Source organism: Corella eumyota, chromosome 3, assembly GCF_963082875.1.
Source record: "Corella eumyota chromosome 3, kaCorEumy4.1, whole genome shotgun sequence".
Classification (NCBI taxonomy): Eukaryota; Metazoa; Chordata; class Ascidiacea; order Phlebobranchia; family Corellidae; genus Corella; species Corella eumyota.
This window is the reverse complement of record NC_137492.1, coordinates 18858579-18877727: the sequence shown is the minus strand read 5'-3', so window position 1 is coordinate 18877727 and position 19149 is coordinate 18858579.

The window sequence follows — 19149 nt, the reverse complement described above, 5'->3', positions numbered from 1 at the left end:
AAAAATTACAGCTGCTGCCTTTTCATTCTCACTGCCTAAATCAGATGGTTTTTAATTTTTTAATTAAATATTCATTACTATGTCATTAAAGTTAATTTTTAAATGCTAAAACTGTCTTAAATTTTAAATCATACCATCAGTTACTAAAAGTTGATCTACAATCGCAAAAATGTCAGAATATTTTGAAATGGCAAGGCTGTTTTTCTCATTGAGGGCCAGCTTTGTAAGTGCCATCACAATTTCTTCTGCACTAAAACCATAATATCTGTGATCCTCCTCTTTAACAGCATGCACCAATGTCTAAAAATAAAAACAATATATTTTAGACAGGCAATAAATAAAACAATATCTGTAAATAATTAACTTTAAATATGTTTTAAAATACCTCACCTTGACTAAAAATTCAATGACATTATTACCGGCTGTAGCAACATCAGTTTTATTTTCATCAGCAATATATGCTAACAAAATGTTACTACAAGTAAATAAGCATCCTTTGGAATTTACCTGAATGCAAAAATACACAAAAATCAACAAGCAAGCAATTATGCAATAAAAAATGGTAAAGCAAAGGAGAGTTGCTGTGACTTTTACAGATTTTCATTATCCCAAACAAATAAAAACTTACATCAACTTCTGCCGTGGTTTGTGCATACCATGAAATAATGTCTCTTTCTGGCGTCATACTTATCAAAAAATCAGAACTGTTTTCTGCCTTTGCACATTTCATTAAAATAAGCACCGCTGACAAAACAATATTTCCCTCAGTCTGTAAAAAGCATAAAGTACTAAAGGGTAAAATTATTTAGATATGTTTTTTGACATGTTTTATTCAATATTTATGTAAGTTGAAATATTTCTTATTTTTGTACCGTAATGTTTTCGGTAAATGTGTTCTTCAAGCTTCTTAAATCTTTAACTAACAACTGATGAAGATTATTTTTGAAACAAGTTGCACAAAATTCTGAAGAGACATCGCAATAATTCCAAATCACTGACCGTATTAATATCAAAGCATCCAGTTCTTTTCTAATTGTTTAAGACTACTATTTGGATAGGTAATGTCATTTTGCATTTTATATTTTAGTTTGCCAGATTACATAATAACACATAAGTTAAAAAAAAATACGGTTACCAAAATTACCCTCTTTTTGGATATGAAACTTCAGTCAAAATCTTCAAGTAAACGATAAAAGTTGCAACAGCATTTACTCTAGCTAGCTCATCCCCAATAGACTCTTGATAGGTCTAAAAAAAATACAATAAAAATTACAATTTTTTTTCTTTGTTTGTTAAACTAAAAAGAAATACAACTTTATATGATTGAAGAAGTTGAAAGCGGTTTATAGAGTCTTGACATATTTCTTTGTCTTGTAAATCCTTTACAGCATTGACTGTTAACCCATTATTAGCAGCATTAACAAGGCATCCTATATCCCAATCCACTATATAACCAAAAAATATTTTAGTAATATGTAGTTTACCCTTTTAGGTTGTTATAATATCAAGCTAAAAGCTTTGTAATTTTATAGATTGGATATTGTTCTACTAAACCTAGCCCTACTGGGAATAATAGGTTGATTTTTTAAACAACTAAACATATTTTTACAACAAAACTTTTAAGCCTACTTTTTACAATGTCAGCAATTGGACTAGTTAAAAGCAATTCTTCAAGAAACTTTGGTAGGCTTAACATCTTGTTTTCATTTGTTTCAACTGGACATGGGTTTGTTAACAAACAGTTTAAAAAACAATTGTCTAAAAAAGGAGACAACAATAGTAATATGATTAAAACAAGCAAAACTGCATTTAATTTAATATATTTACTATGGGTAAATTAACAAAAAAAAAGAAATAAAAAATAATTTTTACCTTGGCAGTACTTAACCAAATCACTAATTGAATCAAACTGTTTTTTATTGATTTCAAATTTTGATATTTCTAATCTTGTAATTGTATAATGTAACACGAACATTATACCTAGAACCATTCGTTTTAATACAGCTATGGCAAATGAACCTAAAACACATAGCTTAAAATAGCATTGATTAAAACAAAACCAACAACATCACAAAAGTTACTATACAGTTCTATTTGTTAATCTTACAAAAAAAGCTTGTTCGAAACATAAAAAGCTTGTTCGAAATACCTGGTTTTTTAAAGCTGTTTCTAACAAGAAATGTTCCGTCAATGTTTTCCTTTTTCTTTAATAATTTACTACAATCTGAGCGTGTTATTTTTCCAAAATACCACCTAAGCAAAATTTTAGTTGTAAAAAGAAAAGGTATAATCCATACAAACACATTAAAAATAAATTAAATAAATTTAGTTATTGTAATGTTAATTTAGAAAACCAACAAAAAAAAGCAATTAATTGGTAACTGTCAGTTTGTAAACAATGCTTTAGATAATCCTATACCAAATTGACATTAAACTTTGTATAAGATTTCTACCAATCATTTACTGAGTGAGCATGATTTACAAATAAGAACACCAAAACAATCTAAACATTAACATCAAAGCCTACATAAAACAAATGCTTAATGTTGGCCTAACATCATAACTTTTCTGAATTTTCTATCCAATTTGTTTAAATGTTGTTCTGCTTTAAATGTTTAATTTTTACTTTTAGAAATTACTAGACATAACTTACTCTTCTTTTTGATAGGAAGTGGCTGGCGTTACGCAATCACTTGGAACCCTTCCACATTTTCCTGAAAGTAAATGTCTAGCTTTCCATGTCTCTCCCACCCTGTAAGCATTAACCTCTTAAATAGTGTTACAAAAAGGCTGCAGTACCATCTTTAACTTTACTTACTTGCTATATACAATCAAAACTTCTCCAGTTTTAAAAGAAAGATCATTTTCAGAAGTAGAGTTATAATCACCAATTGCAACAAATCTCATTATTTTACTACACCAACTACTACTTAAATGCTTCTAGGCTTACCAACACCAGTATGAAACAATCAGACTAGGTCCCTCTACTTAAAAGCAACTGAATATCTCCATGACAATATACATGCTTATTGTTATGTTAAGTTTCACTGGTTGAACCTTAACCTTAACAAATATTTACAGAAGGTCTCAATAGAGAAACTAATTATTTAAAATACTTTAAACCAACCACAAATATACTCATGTATCTAAAATGCAAATTTCTGCTAATAACATTATTACACTATAAGATTATCCCCATAACAACAAATGTGCTTACCATTGCAATAATTATTAATTTTGAAATAATATTTAAAGTTCACCGGGCCTGTACCTAACCAAAACAAATATTTACTTAAAGTTGAAAGAGAACTTAATTATATAAATTAATTTAAACTGACCACAAAAATACTGCACACCAGTCTCCTGCATTTAAAAACTTGGTAATAGTAGTGAGGTGGCAATAATGCAATAGCAGTAAAGGAGTTTATTAAACTTTATAATGTGAGTATTTATTTGGTTAATACAGTAAAATAGCACTTTGAACCTCAAATATTAAAGTCTTCTAAGTAATACCACATTGATGTTTTATTAATATAGATTTTCAAGCAAGTTTAGTTCTAAAGTGTTAATTCAGCAAAAAGCTAAGTTTTAAAGTATATACATTTTTCTTCAATAAATTTTAAAAAATCTATAAAAAAATAATAGCTAATGTTAAACTATTAATTTTGTTAATTTAATAATAGTAATTTAAAAAATATAAAAAATACATACATTGTCACATTAGATAAACATTTAGTAGAACATTTATTAGGTTTTATTACAAATTAGAAAATAGATGGAGTTTTTTGACTTTTTCTGCAATTTTACATATATCATTTTATAGGATTTTTTTTTTTAAACCAGGCTAAAGTTGAATATATACATTAAACTACAATACAATTCAAATATTACAAAAAAACACTTTTTTTTTGAAAATATAACTAATAATATAAATGTACAATTAAAAAAAAGTCGTTTAAGAAGAGAAAAACATACCCAAATTTCAGATTATCTTGGTGTTAAGTTGTGAAAACCTTTCAACAAGGCTGTGCACAATGGAATTAGCATTGTCAGGCTTAGGAGATAGTTGATAAGAGTCCACCTTGCCTTTATCTGTTGGTATTTCAGATACATTTGTCATCTCATTAAGCGAACTTAAAAATGCTCTAAAATAATAAAATAAAGTTAATATTGCTGTAAAATAACTTTCTTGGTATATATCTTTATCCTCAATGTGGAAAGGTCAAATGACCTAAACATAGAGTAACATCAGTTACTCCAACCCAGTCTCGAGTTGCCTTTAGCAGTTTGGAATATTATAGATTATATTTGCCCAATAATTATTCTGTTGATTAAGTGCTGGCTCAGCAGGAGTTTATACCGTTTATAGTGCCTTACTCACGGGCGCTACAGCATAAGAGCAGTGGGGATTGAATCCACGACCTTAAAGTGATGTAGCAAGTGTTCTTACCACTACATCATGCACTTTAAACATATGTATAGCATTTATGCTTAAGGTTGACAATTTAACTGCTGAAAGATTAATATTTTAAGAATTAAGCTAAATAAAGAATATAACCTAATAACAAGTGGAAAATAGATGTTTTTAATTCACCTGTCATTCGATAATAATTGTATGCTTTCCATAAAAAATGAATTTTTACAAACTTCCCGTCGATTGGATTGATAAAAACTGATATTTCCCAGGAAATTGATAGCCGCTTCCTTTTCATTATCCCTACCTAAAAAAGTATGAAAACTAAATTTTTAACTTTTTTTTTATATAGATCTTTATTCTCGATGTGAGAAGGTCAAATGCGCAACCTAAACAAAGTAACATCAGTTACCCTGGCCCAGTCTCAAGTTGCCTGTGGCAGTTTGAGATATTATTGATTATAATTGTCGATAATTATGCTGCTGATTAAGTATTAGCTCAGCAGGAGGTTATATCATTTATAGCTCCTTACTCAAGGGGGCTACATCATGAGATCACTGGGAATCAAACCCATAACTTTATGTAGTATAGGAAGTGTTGGAACACGAAGTGTCAGACCACTACACCTTGCTGCCGGTACCATAATATTAAGAAAAATGAATATCTGAAAACAGTTAAACCTTCAGCATCCAGAAGCTGCTCAACAATCCTAAAAATGTCAGAATGTTTTGAAATTGCGGAACTGTTTTACTCATTAAGGGCCAGTTTTGTAAGTGCCATCACAACTTCTTCTGCACTAATTCCATTATATCTATGGTCTTCTTCCTTAACAGCTTGCACCAATGTCTAAAAATCATAATAAATAAAGAAGCTAAATATCTAATTTATTAGAGACATAAGGGAATGAAATTTTTAAAAATAATATAAAATAGAAACTTACACAACAGTTTTTTTTAATCTATAACTATTTAATGTTAAACTTGATTTTTAATACCTTCATAAGGAACTCAATGACATTTTTTCCAACTGTGGCAACTCTAGTTTTATTTTCAAAAGCAATATAAGCCAACAATATGTTACTGCAAGAAAACATGCATCCCTCACACTTGACCTGCAAGCAAAAACAATGCTACACAAATTACCAGCATAGTGGTGTAGATACTGGCAGCATGGTGTAGTGGTCAGAACACTTTCCACATTACATGAAGCCCTGGGTTTAATCCCCAGTGATCTTATGCTGTAGCGCCCTTGAAAACGGCGCTATAAACGGTATAAACTTTTTCTGATCCAGCACCTAATCAGCAGCTTCTTTATAAGCCAATTATATTCTTTATAATATCCCAAAATGCCAAAGTGAAATTGAGACAAGTCGAAATAACTGATGTAACTCTTTGTTAGGGCCGCGCATTCAAAGTTTCCACATTACGTATAAAGATATATAAAAAAAAATGCAGAATTAAAAATGCCAAATATTGTAAACTGCTACTTTAGCCTGCTAGTCTTAACTTTAACTTTAAAAGTAAATGACCGAAACATAAAAATAAATTTGAAATAAATTTTTAACTCACATCGACCTCTGCTGTAGTTTGTGCATACCATGAAATAATGTCTCTTTCTGATAACATACTTCGTAAAAAATCAGAACTACTTTCCGCTTTTGCACATTTCATTAAAATCAGCACCGCTGACAAAACAATATCTCCTTCAGTCTGTAAAAAGCATAGAGTAATAAAGATGTAAATTTATTTAGATATGGTTTTTTACATTTTTTACTAAATATTATATTTTAGATTCAATGCTATATATTTTTGTACCGTAATGTTTTTAAAAAATGTGTCCTTCAAGGTTCTTAAATCTTTAACTAACAACTGATGAAGATTATTTTTGAAACAAGTTGCACAAAATTCTGAAGATGCATCACAATAATTCCAAATCATTGACCGAATTAATGTTAAAGTCTCCAGTTCTTTTCTAAAATATATAAAAAGTATAATTTAACTAACTTTCTTCTATATTTTGTTGATGATACATAACATGCCATCAATTTAATAAAATACATGTTTGATTACCCTCTTTTTGGATAGTCTGAATCTGTCAAAATCTTTAAGTAAACAATAAAGGTTGCAACAGCGTTTACTTTAGCAAGTTCATCACCAATAGACTCTTGATAGGCCTTTAAAAAAAATAAATATTGAGTAAACAATACTATATAAAACATGCAATGTAATGTTAAAGTATTAACAGGCTAACTGTAGTCTTTTAAACTTTTATTGTACAGTTAAAGTAGTATACAAACCCATTTTTCTTCTACTCCTTTTTTTGAGCAAAGTGAATGAAGAAGTTGAAATCGGTTCAAGGAATCTTCACATACAACCTGGTTTTGTAAATCACTCATGATGTTATTTTTCAAACCTTCAACAGCAGCTTTAACAAGATGTTCTATCTGCCAGTCCACTACATCACAAATTGATATTTTGTTTTAATTGGTGTCATACTATTACATGTATATAAAATTAAACATATTTCTAAATAAAAATTAACTTTTTTAGTTGATCTAAAAAGTCTTATTTAGATTCAACAAATTTTTTTGTTTATGTATTTATCTTCATCCTTGATGTGGACACAGAATAAAATCAGTTACACTGACCCAGTCTCAAGTTGCCTGTTGCAGTTTGGAATATTATATAAATTATAAATGCCCGATAATTATGCTGCTGATTAGGTGCAGGCTAAGCAGGAGTTTATACCATTTATAGCGTGCACTACAGCATGAAAGCAGAGGGGATTGAACCCACGACCTCATGTGTTGTAGCAAGTGTTCTTACCACTACACCACGCTTCAGGTTAAATTGAATTCTAACATTAAGTAACGAGCTTTACTATTCTTAAACAAATAAATAAACAGTAAAAATACCATGGCATTTAACCTTACTTTTTAAAATGTCAGCTACTTCACCAGCTTCTAACATTTCTTCAAGAATTTCTAATTTGCTTGACATCTTGGTTTCATCTATTACAACTGGACATGGGTTTGTTAAATTACAATCCAACACACATTGGTCTAAATAAATAAAACCACACATAAAAGTACATAAATTCATTTTATTTGACATATTTACACTTAGAATTTATCAAAAAAACTAAAAGTTATTGCTTACCTTGGCAATATTTAACCACTTTATCAATTGAATCAAACTGCTTTTTATTGATTTCAAATCTTTCAATGCCAACTCTTTTTATTAAATGATGAAAAACACGCATTATGCCTAAAACTGATCTTTTCAATACAGCTATAAAAAAACAACCTGAAAAATAAATATATTGATACCATTAGAATAGCATAAATTTTAACAAAAGATCACCAATATCATTCAACATTGATAACACCAAAAATCTTATAAATTTTTGTATGGCATTAAGTGTTTAAACTACAACTGAATTCTAGTTACAAATTAGACTACTTTAAAATACCAACCTGGTTTTTCAAAGCTATCTCTAACAAGAAATGTTCCGTCAATGTTTTCCTTTTTCTTTAATAATTTACTACAATCTGAGCGTGTTATTTTTCCAAAAAACCATCTAAGCAGAATTTTATTTGTAAAAAAAAAGTATAATCCATGCAAAGAGATATATTAGCCTTTACAAAATATTCTTCTGCTCCTACAGTTTATTATATATAACTTACTCTTCTTTTTGATAAGAAGTTGCTGGCGTTACACAATCAATTGGAATAATCCCACATTTTCCTGATAGTAAATGTCTAGCTTCCCAAGTCTCTCCTACCCTATAACAAAAAAAAATATAAAACAAAATTACCTAAGGCATTATATAATAACTTGACTAATTTTTACCTACTTGCTATAAACAAGTAAAACTTCACCACTTTTAAATGAAAGATCTATTGCTGATGTTGCAACATAATCACGAATTGCAATGTATCTCATTTTATGATTATACACAAGCTACTACTTAAATGCGTATGAAACTATCTCCACCAAAAACAAACAACACCAGATCTTTAATATAACTTTTCATAGCCATAAATGTGCATACATACATTTATGTTAAATATTAACTTTAAAATATTTAAAATCTAGGGTTTACCTAAACCCTAACAAATATTGACGTAAAACTTAAATCCTTTAATATAAGAATTTTTGATCATTTAAACTCTTTATAGTCTGTTAATAATTAAGTTGAAGAAGTTTAAAGTATGTTTGTTTTCGGTAAGGACTTTATACCCTGTTTTATTGCATTTTGAATAATGTTTTAATATTAATAAAATATTTAGGCTTATATAATTTTTGCTTAAAGTTTCTTTTAACATTAATACAATGTGCATGATAAAACAATGAAACCATAAAAACAAATGTAAAAATTACATATTAAATGGCAGTGTGGTGTTGTAGTCAGAACACTTATCTTCACTACATGAGGCCCTGGGTTTAATCCCCACTTCTTCCATGCTGTAGTGCCTTTCCTTCAAACTTAAGGGTCTGATGTTACTTCATGTTTGGGTCGCACATTTCGTTTTCCCACATCGAGGATAAACAAAAGTAAAAAAAATATTGATATAATAAGCTACATCAACTTACCTTTTTCAGTGATGCTTTTTCGTACAAGAAATGTTTCCATGAAATTGTTTACATTTTTAACAGTTAACCGCAATCCGAATAAGGTAATTTTTTACAAAACCACCTAAATGTAGTAATAAGATTTCTAGTATTAAAACACGTGGCGCGTGTTTTTAACACTTTGTGTCACGAAAAATGACACAAATTTTGTGGCAATAAAGGTCAATCTAAATATGTAACATAAAAGTAGATCCGTTTGTTTAACAAAATTCATACGTAAGATATATTCTAAAAAACATGGCGTCTCTAATAATAAAAGTATGAATCTAGTCTAGCCAAAACCGAAGTCCGTTCAAGCCTTTTGTACGAAAAAATAAAGGGAAAGAAAGAGGCTTGGAAAGGGGCCATGCTGTTTATAGCCTCAAAGTGGCGTCCAATGAATGCAATAACGCCCTTTGAACTTATGCGCATATGTTTGTACATAGGTTTTTTTTGTAGCATAGCAAGCAAAGAGTAGCCTACTCATCTTAAATAAACACATCTTCAAAAATGCCGATTATATATATATATATATAACACGAAACCTTAATGCATATGTTTCTTTTTTGTTTAGGCTGCATTTAATTTGTATAAAATTCAAGTTATTTTGTCGAACTTTTATTAAAAAAATAATGATTGATTCACAGTTGTGAACTATAATTAGTTATCAATGAATTGAATTTATTTTCTATTTAATTAGACCATGGCGTGTGAATTTCAATATTTTATTAGTATTGCCCCCCGAATATCAAAATCTGGCACACGACTATTCCCTAGCTAAGCAACGATATTTGATTCGTAGTTGTTTACAAAAGGCCGCTAACGCGCTTTCGTTTTACGATATCTTAATTGCCTTAAATCGAGCGTGAAAATACTGGCAACTGGGGAATTTTTAACCTCGTGATTTAAATTCCCACTACACGTTTGATTTCTTAATTTATTTAAATAAAAATCTCGTATGTTTGTAATCAAACACGTGTTGTGTAACGTCACGAATTAACGTCACGAATTAGCGTCAACATTTCAAGTTTAGATGACAAAAAATATTTAAAAAATATTCATTTGCGATTTCCCATTTTTACAAAGGTTTTAACATTAAAAAAAATATATTTAACCAAACCAATTTTATATAAAAATACGCTAATTTATATTCGTAACACACCAACACAACCACCCAAAATACACCAACTTTTAAAGGCAATACTTTAAAATCAAAATTTCGTTTATTTATCCAATCAAGAGTCAAATAACAGAAAAAAAACAACAGGATCTACTACTTACCATTTGCTAATACACTAACATAAAACGGTAATTAGATAACTAACTAATTACAAGCACACGAGATAGGTAATGACAAGACATTAACTAGGGCGTTGGAAACAACGCGTTGCCCCATCTAACATTTTTAGTGCCATTACAACCTAAGTCAACATCACTACCAGAAAATTAAAATCAACATTATCACGAAAAGATACAACCCTCTTATCAGACCGATTACGTTTAGAAAATAAAGAGGGAAACATAACCGTTAAATACGATATAATTATACACTACATAAAACACCAAAAATGTATACTCTTCTCATAGTATACAAAGATAAAAAGGGTACTTATTGTTCGTTGACGAAGATCTTCTTGTTGGTATGATCAACACGGGCTTGCTGACTGAAGACAATAAATCCAAACAGTATTGTGTCCAACATTTTTGCGATGTTCACAGCGTGAGTCAGGTGCTACAAGTCCTGATTGTTAGAATTCTCACACTTTAATCACAGAGGGCAGTCACCAATTTGTAGCGGTCTCCGTCAACCCAATCGGAAGGTTTTATTAAAGCTAAAGACAGTTAATTGTTTTTCTTAACTAGCTGATAACCTTGCTGCTGGTTAGAATTTCATAAATTAACCATGCAGGTGAATTCACTGTATAATTATATTATACGGCAATTTCTTATTAAAATCAAATTCAAATTTCAATAATGGTAAACAAAAAATTAAATTCCAAAATCCAAAATACAACTACTTTGTAGAAAGGCATAAGATAACTGTTTTAAAAAGAATAACAAAGAATCGAATCCCATGTCAAAAGCAAACCACATTTTAAAAACAAGTTTAAGATTAAAAGACATATCCAAATAGGAGTTAATATAGGGTTTTGATGAAATCAAGAAATGATAACAAAAATAATTCCACCAAATGTGAAATAAATAAATTTAATTGTTTTTAATGTAAATGAAAGGTAAGCTTATGCACAATAAGCTACAAAAGTTAATAAGATCCTACTTCAATATCTGATGGTGTTTCCAAAATACTTGTTACCTCATTAAGGAAGCATAAAAGCCAACTAAAAATATTAAAAATAAAATAAAATAGCAATTTATTAAAAGCCACTTTCGTATAGCAATTTTTCAAAGGCAAATTAGTTGCTAAATAATTAAAATTTTTAAGGTTCAAGCTTATTAAAAGAAACTTTATTTTTTAATTTACAAGTCATTTAATATTTTTTTATGCTTTTCCAAAAAAAAATTACGAACTGTTCCATGATTTGGATCAAAACTAATATTGCCAAGAAAATTGATCACTGCTTCCCTTTCACTATCTCTCCCTAAAGCAGTATAATTATTAATTTAACTTAACATTTATTACAACACAATAACACTTTTTTTATTAAATGCCCAGATACACATGGAAAAAAACAAGAAAATTAATTTACACAAATAATAATACGAAAAAACAGTTATACCTTCAGCTTTAAGAAGTTGTTCTAAAATCCCTAAAATTTTAGAATGTTTTGAAATTGCAATGCTGTTATTTTCATTTAAGGCCAGCTTTGTAAGTGTCATCACAATTTCTTCTGCACTAAAATCATCACATCTATGATCTTTTTCATTAACAGCCTGCATCAATGTCTAAAATTTAAAAAAAAGTAACTACAAGAAAAATAAAACATGAAAGTTTTAATAAATATACTTAAAACCAATAAATAAAGAAGCAAAACAATTGGTATACTAGTGACTTTAAAAAAAATAGAAAAATGTTTAAAAAAACTAAAAGGATTTTCTTTAAATTTATAAATACTAAATTTTAAACTTGTTTTAAATACCTTAATTAGAAAGTCAATGACATTACTTTTCAGTTTTAAATTTATAAATACTAAATTTTAAACTTGTTTTAAATACCTTAATTAGAAAGTCAATGACATTACTTTCAGTTGAGGCAAAATCAATTTGATTTTCATCAGCAATGTATGCCAATAGTATGTTACTACAAAGAAAGAGACATCCTTTATAAATGACCTACAAGCAAAAATGTACATAAATAAACAAACCCCTTGTATGCTTTAGAAACATTGTACACAATGGTGTATTTTTTATCTGATATTATGTAAGAAAATATATATTTTGTATAACACGCTTTTTTAGGCAGGGCAAAATACAGTCAACCAGCAGAGTAAATGCTGGTTTACCTTAATTTCACTGTTAAATAAGTAAACTTTTTTCATAAATGTTTTTATGTGTAGTCTTTAGTGCCCAATAGTTTGTAAAGTGCCCCAAGTATACCAAAATTGTAATGTTACTATTTTATCGAAATTTGTTGCTCCAAATCTTATTGCGTTTTTGCATGTTTTTGTTAGGCGCTCAAGAAAGGTCAGTTTAGATTTGGGTGTGAGCGTGAACGCATGTGTTTTTTAACTGTATTAACTTATTATTCTTGTGTTATTTAAAGAAAGTTACCACACCTTCTGTCAGTCATTAACATAAATACCTAAGTTATAAAATTTTGTTTTTTTCGGTAAAAACCGGAGTACCCAGGGCATTTACTAGTTTAGAAAGGTCATTTATTTTATAATATAAGGGATACATACAAATAAAACAATTGTTATGTCATTTCCTAAAAGATAGGCTAAATTACAAAACAATCAAACTTTTCCATAACACTTAAATCAGAATTGTTAATACAAAATGCAAATATTAAGATGCTAAATAATGTAAATTGCCGCCAAAGATTACAAATTTTGACTCAAGAACATAACTAGTTAAATTCATAACTCACATCAACCTCTGCTGTGGTTTTTGCATACCATGAAATAATGTCTTCTTCCTTTAACATACTTCGTAAAAAATCCGAACTGTTTTCCACCTTTGCACATTTCATTAAAATCCTCACTGCTGACAAAACAAAATTTCCCTCTGTCTGTAGAAAGCATAAAGTAATAAAAAAAAACTATTTAGATATGGATACTACACAATATTTATTTTTTTATACCGTGATATTTTTTAAAAATGTGTCTTTTAAACATCGTAAATCCTTTATTAACAATCGATGAAGATTGTTTTTTAAACAAGTTGTACAAAATTTTGAAGATGCATCACAACAATTATATATTATTGATCGAATCCAAGTCAAAACCTCCAGTTTTTTTCTAAATTTTAATAAAAGTTATTATTTTAAATACATTACATTTAATCACACTACTTAATACATGTAAGGTTACCTACCCTCTTTTTGGATAGTCTAAATCTGTCAAAATCTTCAAGTAAACAATAAAGGTTGCAACAGCATTTACCTTAGCAAGTTCATCACCAATAGACTCTTGATATGCCTTTAAAAAGACGAACGATTGCTTAGTTAATAATTGTCACTAAAGCGCTATACAATTACTAAAGTAATATACGCACCCATTTATCATCTACTTCCTTTTTCAAGAAAAGTAAGTGAAGAAGTTGAAAACAGTTCAAGGAATATTCACATATTGCCTGGTTTTTTAAATCACTCATGATATTGTTTTTTAAACCTTCAACAGCAGCTTTAACAAGATGTTCTATATCAAAGTCCACTACATCACAAAATATATTTTGTTTTAATTGGTGTCATACTATTACATGTATATAAAATTAAACATATTTATAAATAAAAATAAAAAATTAACTTCTTTGTTTTAAAAATGCAATATAAAACTAAGTAACAGGTATGATTATACTAAAACAAATAAACAGTAAAAATACCAAAGCATCGAAATTACTTTTTAAAATGTTATCTATTTCACCAGCTTCTAACATTTCTTCAAGAATTTCTAATTCGCTTGACATCTTGGTTTCATCTATTACAACTGGACATGGGTTTGTTAAATTACAATCCAAAAAAAAATTGTCTAAAAAAAACAACACAAACTGATTTAAAATGTATATAAATGCTTTTTATTTAATTTACTTACTATTTAGATTACCAAAAAAAGTCTAGATTACCAAAAAAAAGATATTGCTTACCTTGACAATACTTTACAAGCTCACTAATCGAATCAAATTGTTTTTCATTGAGCTCAAATTTTCCAATGTTTATTCTTTTTATTAGGTGATGAGAAACATACATAATGTTCAAAACTGTTCTATTTAACACAGCTATATAAAAAGAACCTAAAAAAAATATTAAGACCAATGGAATAGCAAAAGTAACAACAAATGGTCACTTATATTATGCATTTTTAAATTAAAACAGAAGCAACAACATTATGAACATTTTTTTAAAGTAGTAGTTGTTTAAACTACAACTAAAATAAATTCTAATTTTGAATTCAAAAGTATTATTGTACCAACCTGGTTTTGAAATACTATCACGTACAAGAAATGTACCATCCATGTGCTCCCTTTTCTTTAATAATTTGTTACAATCTGGGCGTGGTATTTTTCCAAAAAACCATCTATGTACACATTTATTTAAAAAAAAAAAAGTATTTTTTATGCCAATGTAATTAATGAATTTTTTTATAAGATAAGGAAATACATTGACATTTACAATTTATTATCAGCTTCTACAGTTTATTATATATTACTTACTTCTCCTTTTGATAAGAAGTTGCTGGTGTTACACAATCAATTGGAATAATTCCACATTTTCCTGAAAGTAAATGTATAGCTTCCCATGTCTCTCCCACCCTATAACAAAATAAAATTGTGTCAAACTGGGATATTATAAAGATAATGGCTATTTAATTTTTACTTACCTGTTATTTACAAGCAAAATTTCTCCAGTTTTAAAAGGCAGATCTATAGATCCAGTAGGCGCATAGTCACGATGTGCAATGAATTTCATTATGTTATTATACAATAACTAATAACAAATTACATATAGGTTTGTGTGTACAAGAATACAAACAACAATTAAACATTAACCTAATTTTTCTTAACAATATGGCATTACACAATGATTAGTTTAACATATAACGTAAAATACCGGTGCTTAGACTGTGGTAGGCTATATTTGGTCAGTTTGTTTGTTAATAATTAACTCAAATAAGTTTAATGTGTTTCGGAAAACCACGTGCTTCATACCATGCTTTATTGCATTTTCAATAAGAATTTTAATATTAATAAAATATTTAGGCTTATATAATTTTTGCTTAAAGTTTCTTTTAACAGTAATACAATATTGTGCATGATAAAAAAAATGAAACAATAAAAACAAATGTAAAAATTACTTATTAAATGGCAGTATGGTGTTTTTTTTTTTATTTTGGTTTTTCGCGCATTGATAAAAGTAAATAATAAATACGATATACAATTAATATTACAACAATGCGACGGGAAAAAATGACAAAATCAATTTAATGATTTAAAACATGCCAAAAGAATTAATGTTTACATAAAAATGATAATTATTTTATGACATGGTCACCAAACCCAGTATAGATTATATTATTAATAAATGCGATAAATAAAATACATTTTACAGAATATACACCAAAAAAAATAAAACTATAACAAAGGAGTGACAAAATAACAAAATAAAATTGAACGAAAAAAAAAGAAAGTTACGACACATATGATTTATAATAGTAGAGCAATCACTGTCGATGGTAGTTACAGTGTAAAAAATAACTTAAAGAAAATAATAATTACATTTAATATAACCCAGTATGGCTCTAGTAGGAAAGCACGAACTGGTCACGATAAATTGCATGTGATAAAGGGACTAACCGAAATAAACCTACCTAAAGAAAGAACGTCCCAGAATGGCCTTTCACAACGTATATCACATACAACGCACAAAAATATTAAACAACCCACCAACTAGTGGGGGTTCACGTATATAGAGTAAGTGAATATAAATGTTTAAAACTAGTTAATAATAGAAGAGAAAGAGGAAACTTGATAAATTAAAATATATTACATTGATAGTTTAAAGAGAGACTGCATATTTAAGTTAAGTTTGTGACGCAAAGTGTTAGAGTAGCTGAATGAATAAGTAGCTTTGTATGGTCCAAATTATTTGTTCAGGGTGGTTGGAGGAATATGGTAAGGTTGGTGTTGCTTTTTGAAGTATATGGTCTGAGAGCCCAGTCTGCAAAAACAAAAAAATTCTCGGCAGTAATAAGTTCTTAGTTAATGTATTTATAAGGATAATTTACTGGTAATTTATTAAAAACAATGCTGCTTTGGTGTTTTGACACTGGGTTTGGCAAAATTTCAAAGGGTAATTAAACAGAAGAGTTTTGAAATTGTAGCACACAGTGTAACAGAAAAAAAATATATAAAAAAAACATAAAAAAAAAAAAAAAATTATTGTGAGTACTTAGGTGCAGTCAAGAAATAGTGCAATTACAAATTTATTGAAAAGGTTAGTAAAAAAATAAATTAGGAAATAAAACTGTTTCACAAGTTCGGCATGACCTGTTATCAGCATGGACTGCCTTTCGGAACAACAAACTATTGCACAGCAAGCACACTTACAGTGAAATTTACGGTGACATAGACATGACCTGTTTAAATACATGGACTGCCTTGTTTAAAAGTGAATATTTTAAGTACAAAGTAAATACAATAAAGAATAAAATAATGTTTTTTTTTGTTGTGTTGTAGTCAAAACACCTATCTTCACTACATAAGGTCCTGGGTTTAATCCCCACTGCTTCCATTCTGTAGTGCTTTTGAATAAGGTGCTATAAACGGTATAAACTCTTGCCGAGTCAACACTTAATCAGCAGAATAATTAACGGGCAATTATAATTTATAATATCCTTAACTGGTAAGGAAACTTAAGGGTCTAATGTTACTTCATGTTTGGGTCACGCATTTCGACTTTCCCACATCGAGGATAATCAAAAGTAAAAAAATATTGATATAATAAGCTACATCGACTTACCTTTTTCAGTGATGCTTTTTTGTACAAGAAATGTTTCCATGAAATTGGTCTTATTTTCAACAGTTAACCGCATTCCGAATAAGCTATTTTTTTACAAAACCACCTAAATGTAGTAATAAGATTTCTAGTATTAAAACACGTGGCGCGTGTTTTTAACACTTTGTGTCACGAAAAATGACACAAATTTTGTGGCAATAAAGGTCAATCTAAATATGTAACATAAAAGTAGATCCGTTTGTTTAACAAAATTCATACGTAAGATATATTCTAAAAAACATGGCGTCTCTAATAATAAAAGTATGAATCTAGTCTAGCCAAAACCGAAGTCCGTTCAAGCCTTTTGTACGAAAAAATAAAGGGAAAGAAAGAGGCTTGGAAAGGGGCCATGCTGTTTATAGCCTCAAAGTGGCGTCCAATGAATGCAATAACGCCCGTTAAACTTATGCGCATATGTTTGTACATAGGTTTTTTTTGTAGCATAGCAAGCAAAGAGTAGCCTACTCATCTTAAATAAACACATCTTCAAAAATGCCTATTATATATATATATATATAACACGAAACCTTAATGCATATGTTTCTTTTTTATTTAGACTGCATTTAATTTGTATAAAATACAAGTTATTTTGTCGAACTTTTATTAAAAAAATAATGATTGATTCACAGTTGTGAACTATAATTAGTTATCAGTGAATTGAATTTATTTTCTATTTAATTAAACTATAGCGTGTGAATTTCAATATTTTATTAGCTTTGAACCCGAATATCAAAATCTGGCACACGACTATTCCCTAGCTAAGCAACGATATTTGATTCGTAGTTGTTTACAAAAGGACGCTAACGCGCTTCAGTGGCGGCTCGTGGGCAAAATGACAGGGGGGGCTAATTTTAGAAGGTCACAGCGCGACTAGGGGGGTCCAAATTTTTTTGATATTGATGGCCGTAAATCGGCTATTTTAGATACAAAACGATCTTTTTTTATATTACTTAAAAAGATAAAATTTTTATTTTATCTGATAATGGGAACAATTTTAAGGTGTGCCTTTAAAGCTATTAGTAACTGGGGTGTAGGGCATACAACATTTTTAATAACATTTTTTAAATAAACACAATTGTATTTTATTCAATTAACTACTAATGTAGCCTATATCTTGCATAAAATAAAAATGTTTTTTTTTGTTATTTTTTATTTTTTTCGGCGTCTTCCTTCTAAAAAAAATTTCAAATTCAATGAAAAGCAGTACAGTACATAATACATTTCTTTCATTAATGGTTAGCAAACTGGATTAAAATTTAGTTGACCACTAATAACCATTTTTTAGACACAAAAAGCAGTAAAAATACTTTAAGTTAATTAAAACATAAAATCAGCAACATATTTATTTGAGACATTAATGTCATTAGATAGTTTGTGCGAAAAATAATGATATAATTTAAAAAAATTAAAATTACATATCAACAAAAAATCAATATATATAAAACGAACTAATGAAAAAAATTAAAACTTTGATCACCTTTTTCTTTAACTCTTCAGCATTTCTTAAAAGCAACATTACAAATAATTAGTTATATATAATAAGTAAACAAAACAAACTATGAAGGGATATTGAACTATTTACCTCTCCTGCTCCCTTCTTTCCTCCCTCTCTACTCTCCTCCTCTTTAACTCCACTTTTCTTTTTTAATAAATATTTTTATCAAATTATTTTTAATAAGCTGGTGAAAAATCTTTTAGCTTCGTTAAAGCTAAACTTCTAGATTTTATATTATAAAACCTAAATTCTCATTTAATGATATAATACTAAACTATAAATTCTAAAAAAATAACGCTAAACTTTCAACCCAATAAAAAAACTAAACTTTCTAATTGTAAACTTGTTAATTTAGACCTAAGTTACCTCTCCTCCTCACTTTCTTCTTCTTCTTTCCTTTTCATGTTTTCTTCTCTAAAATTTTTTTATTTAATTGTTAAATTAATGAAATATTTAA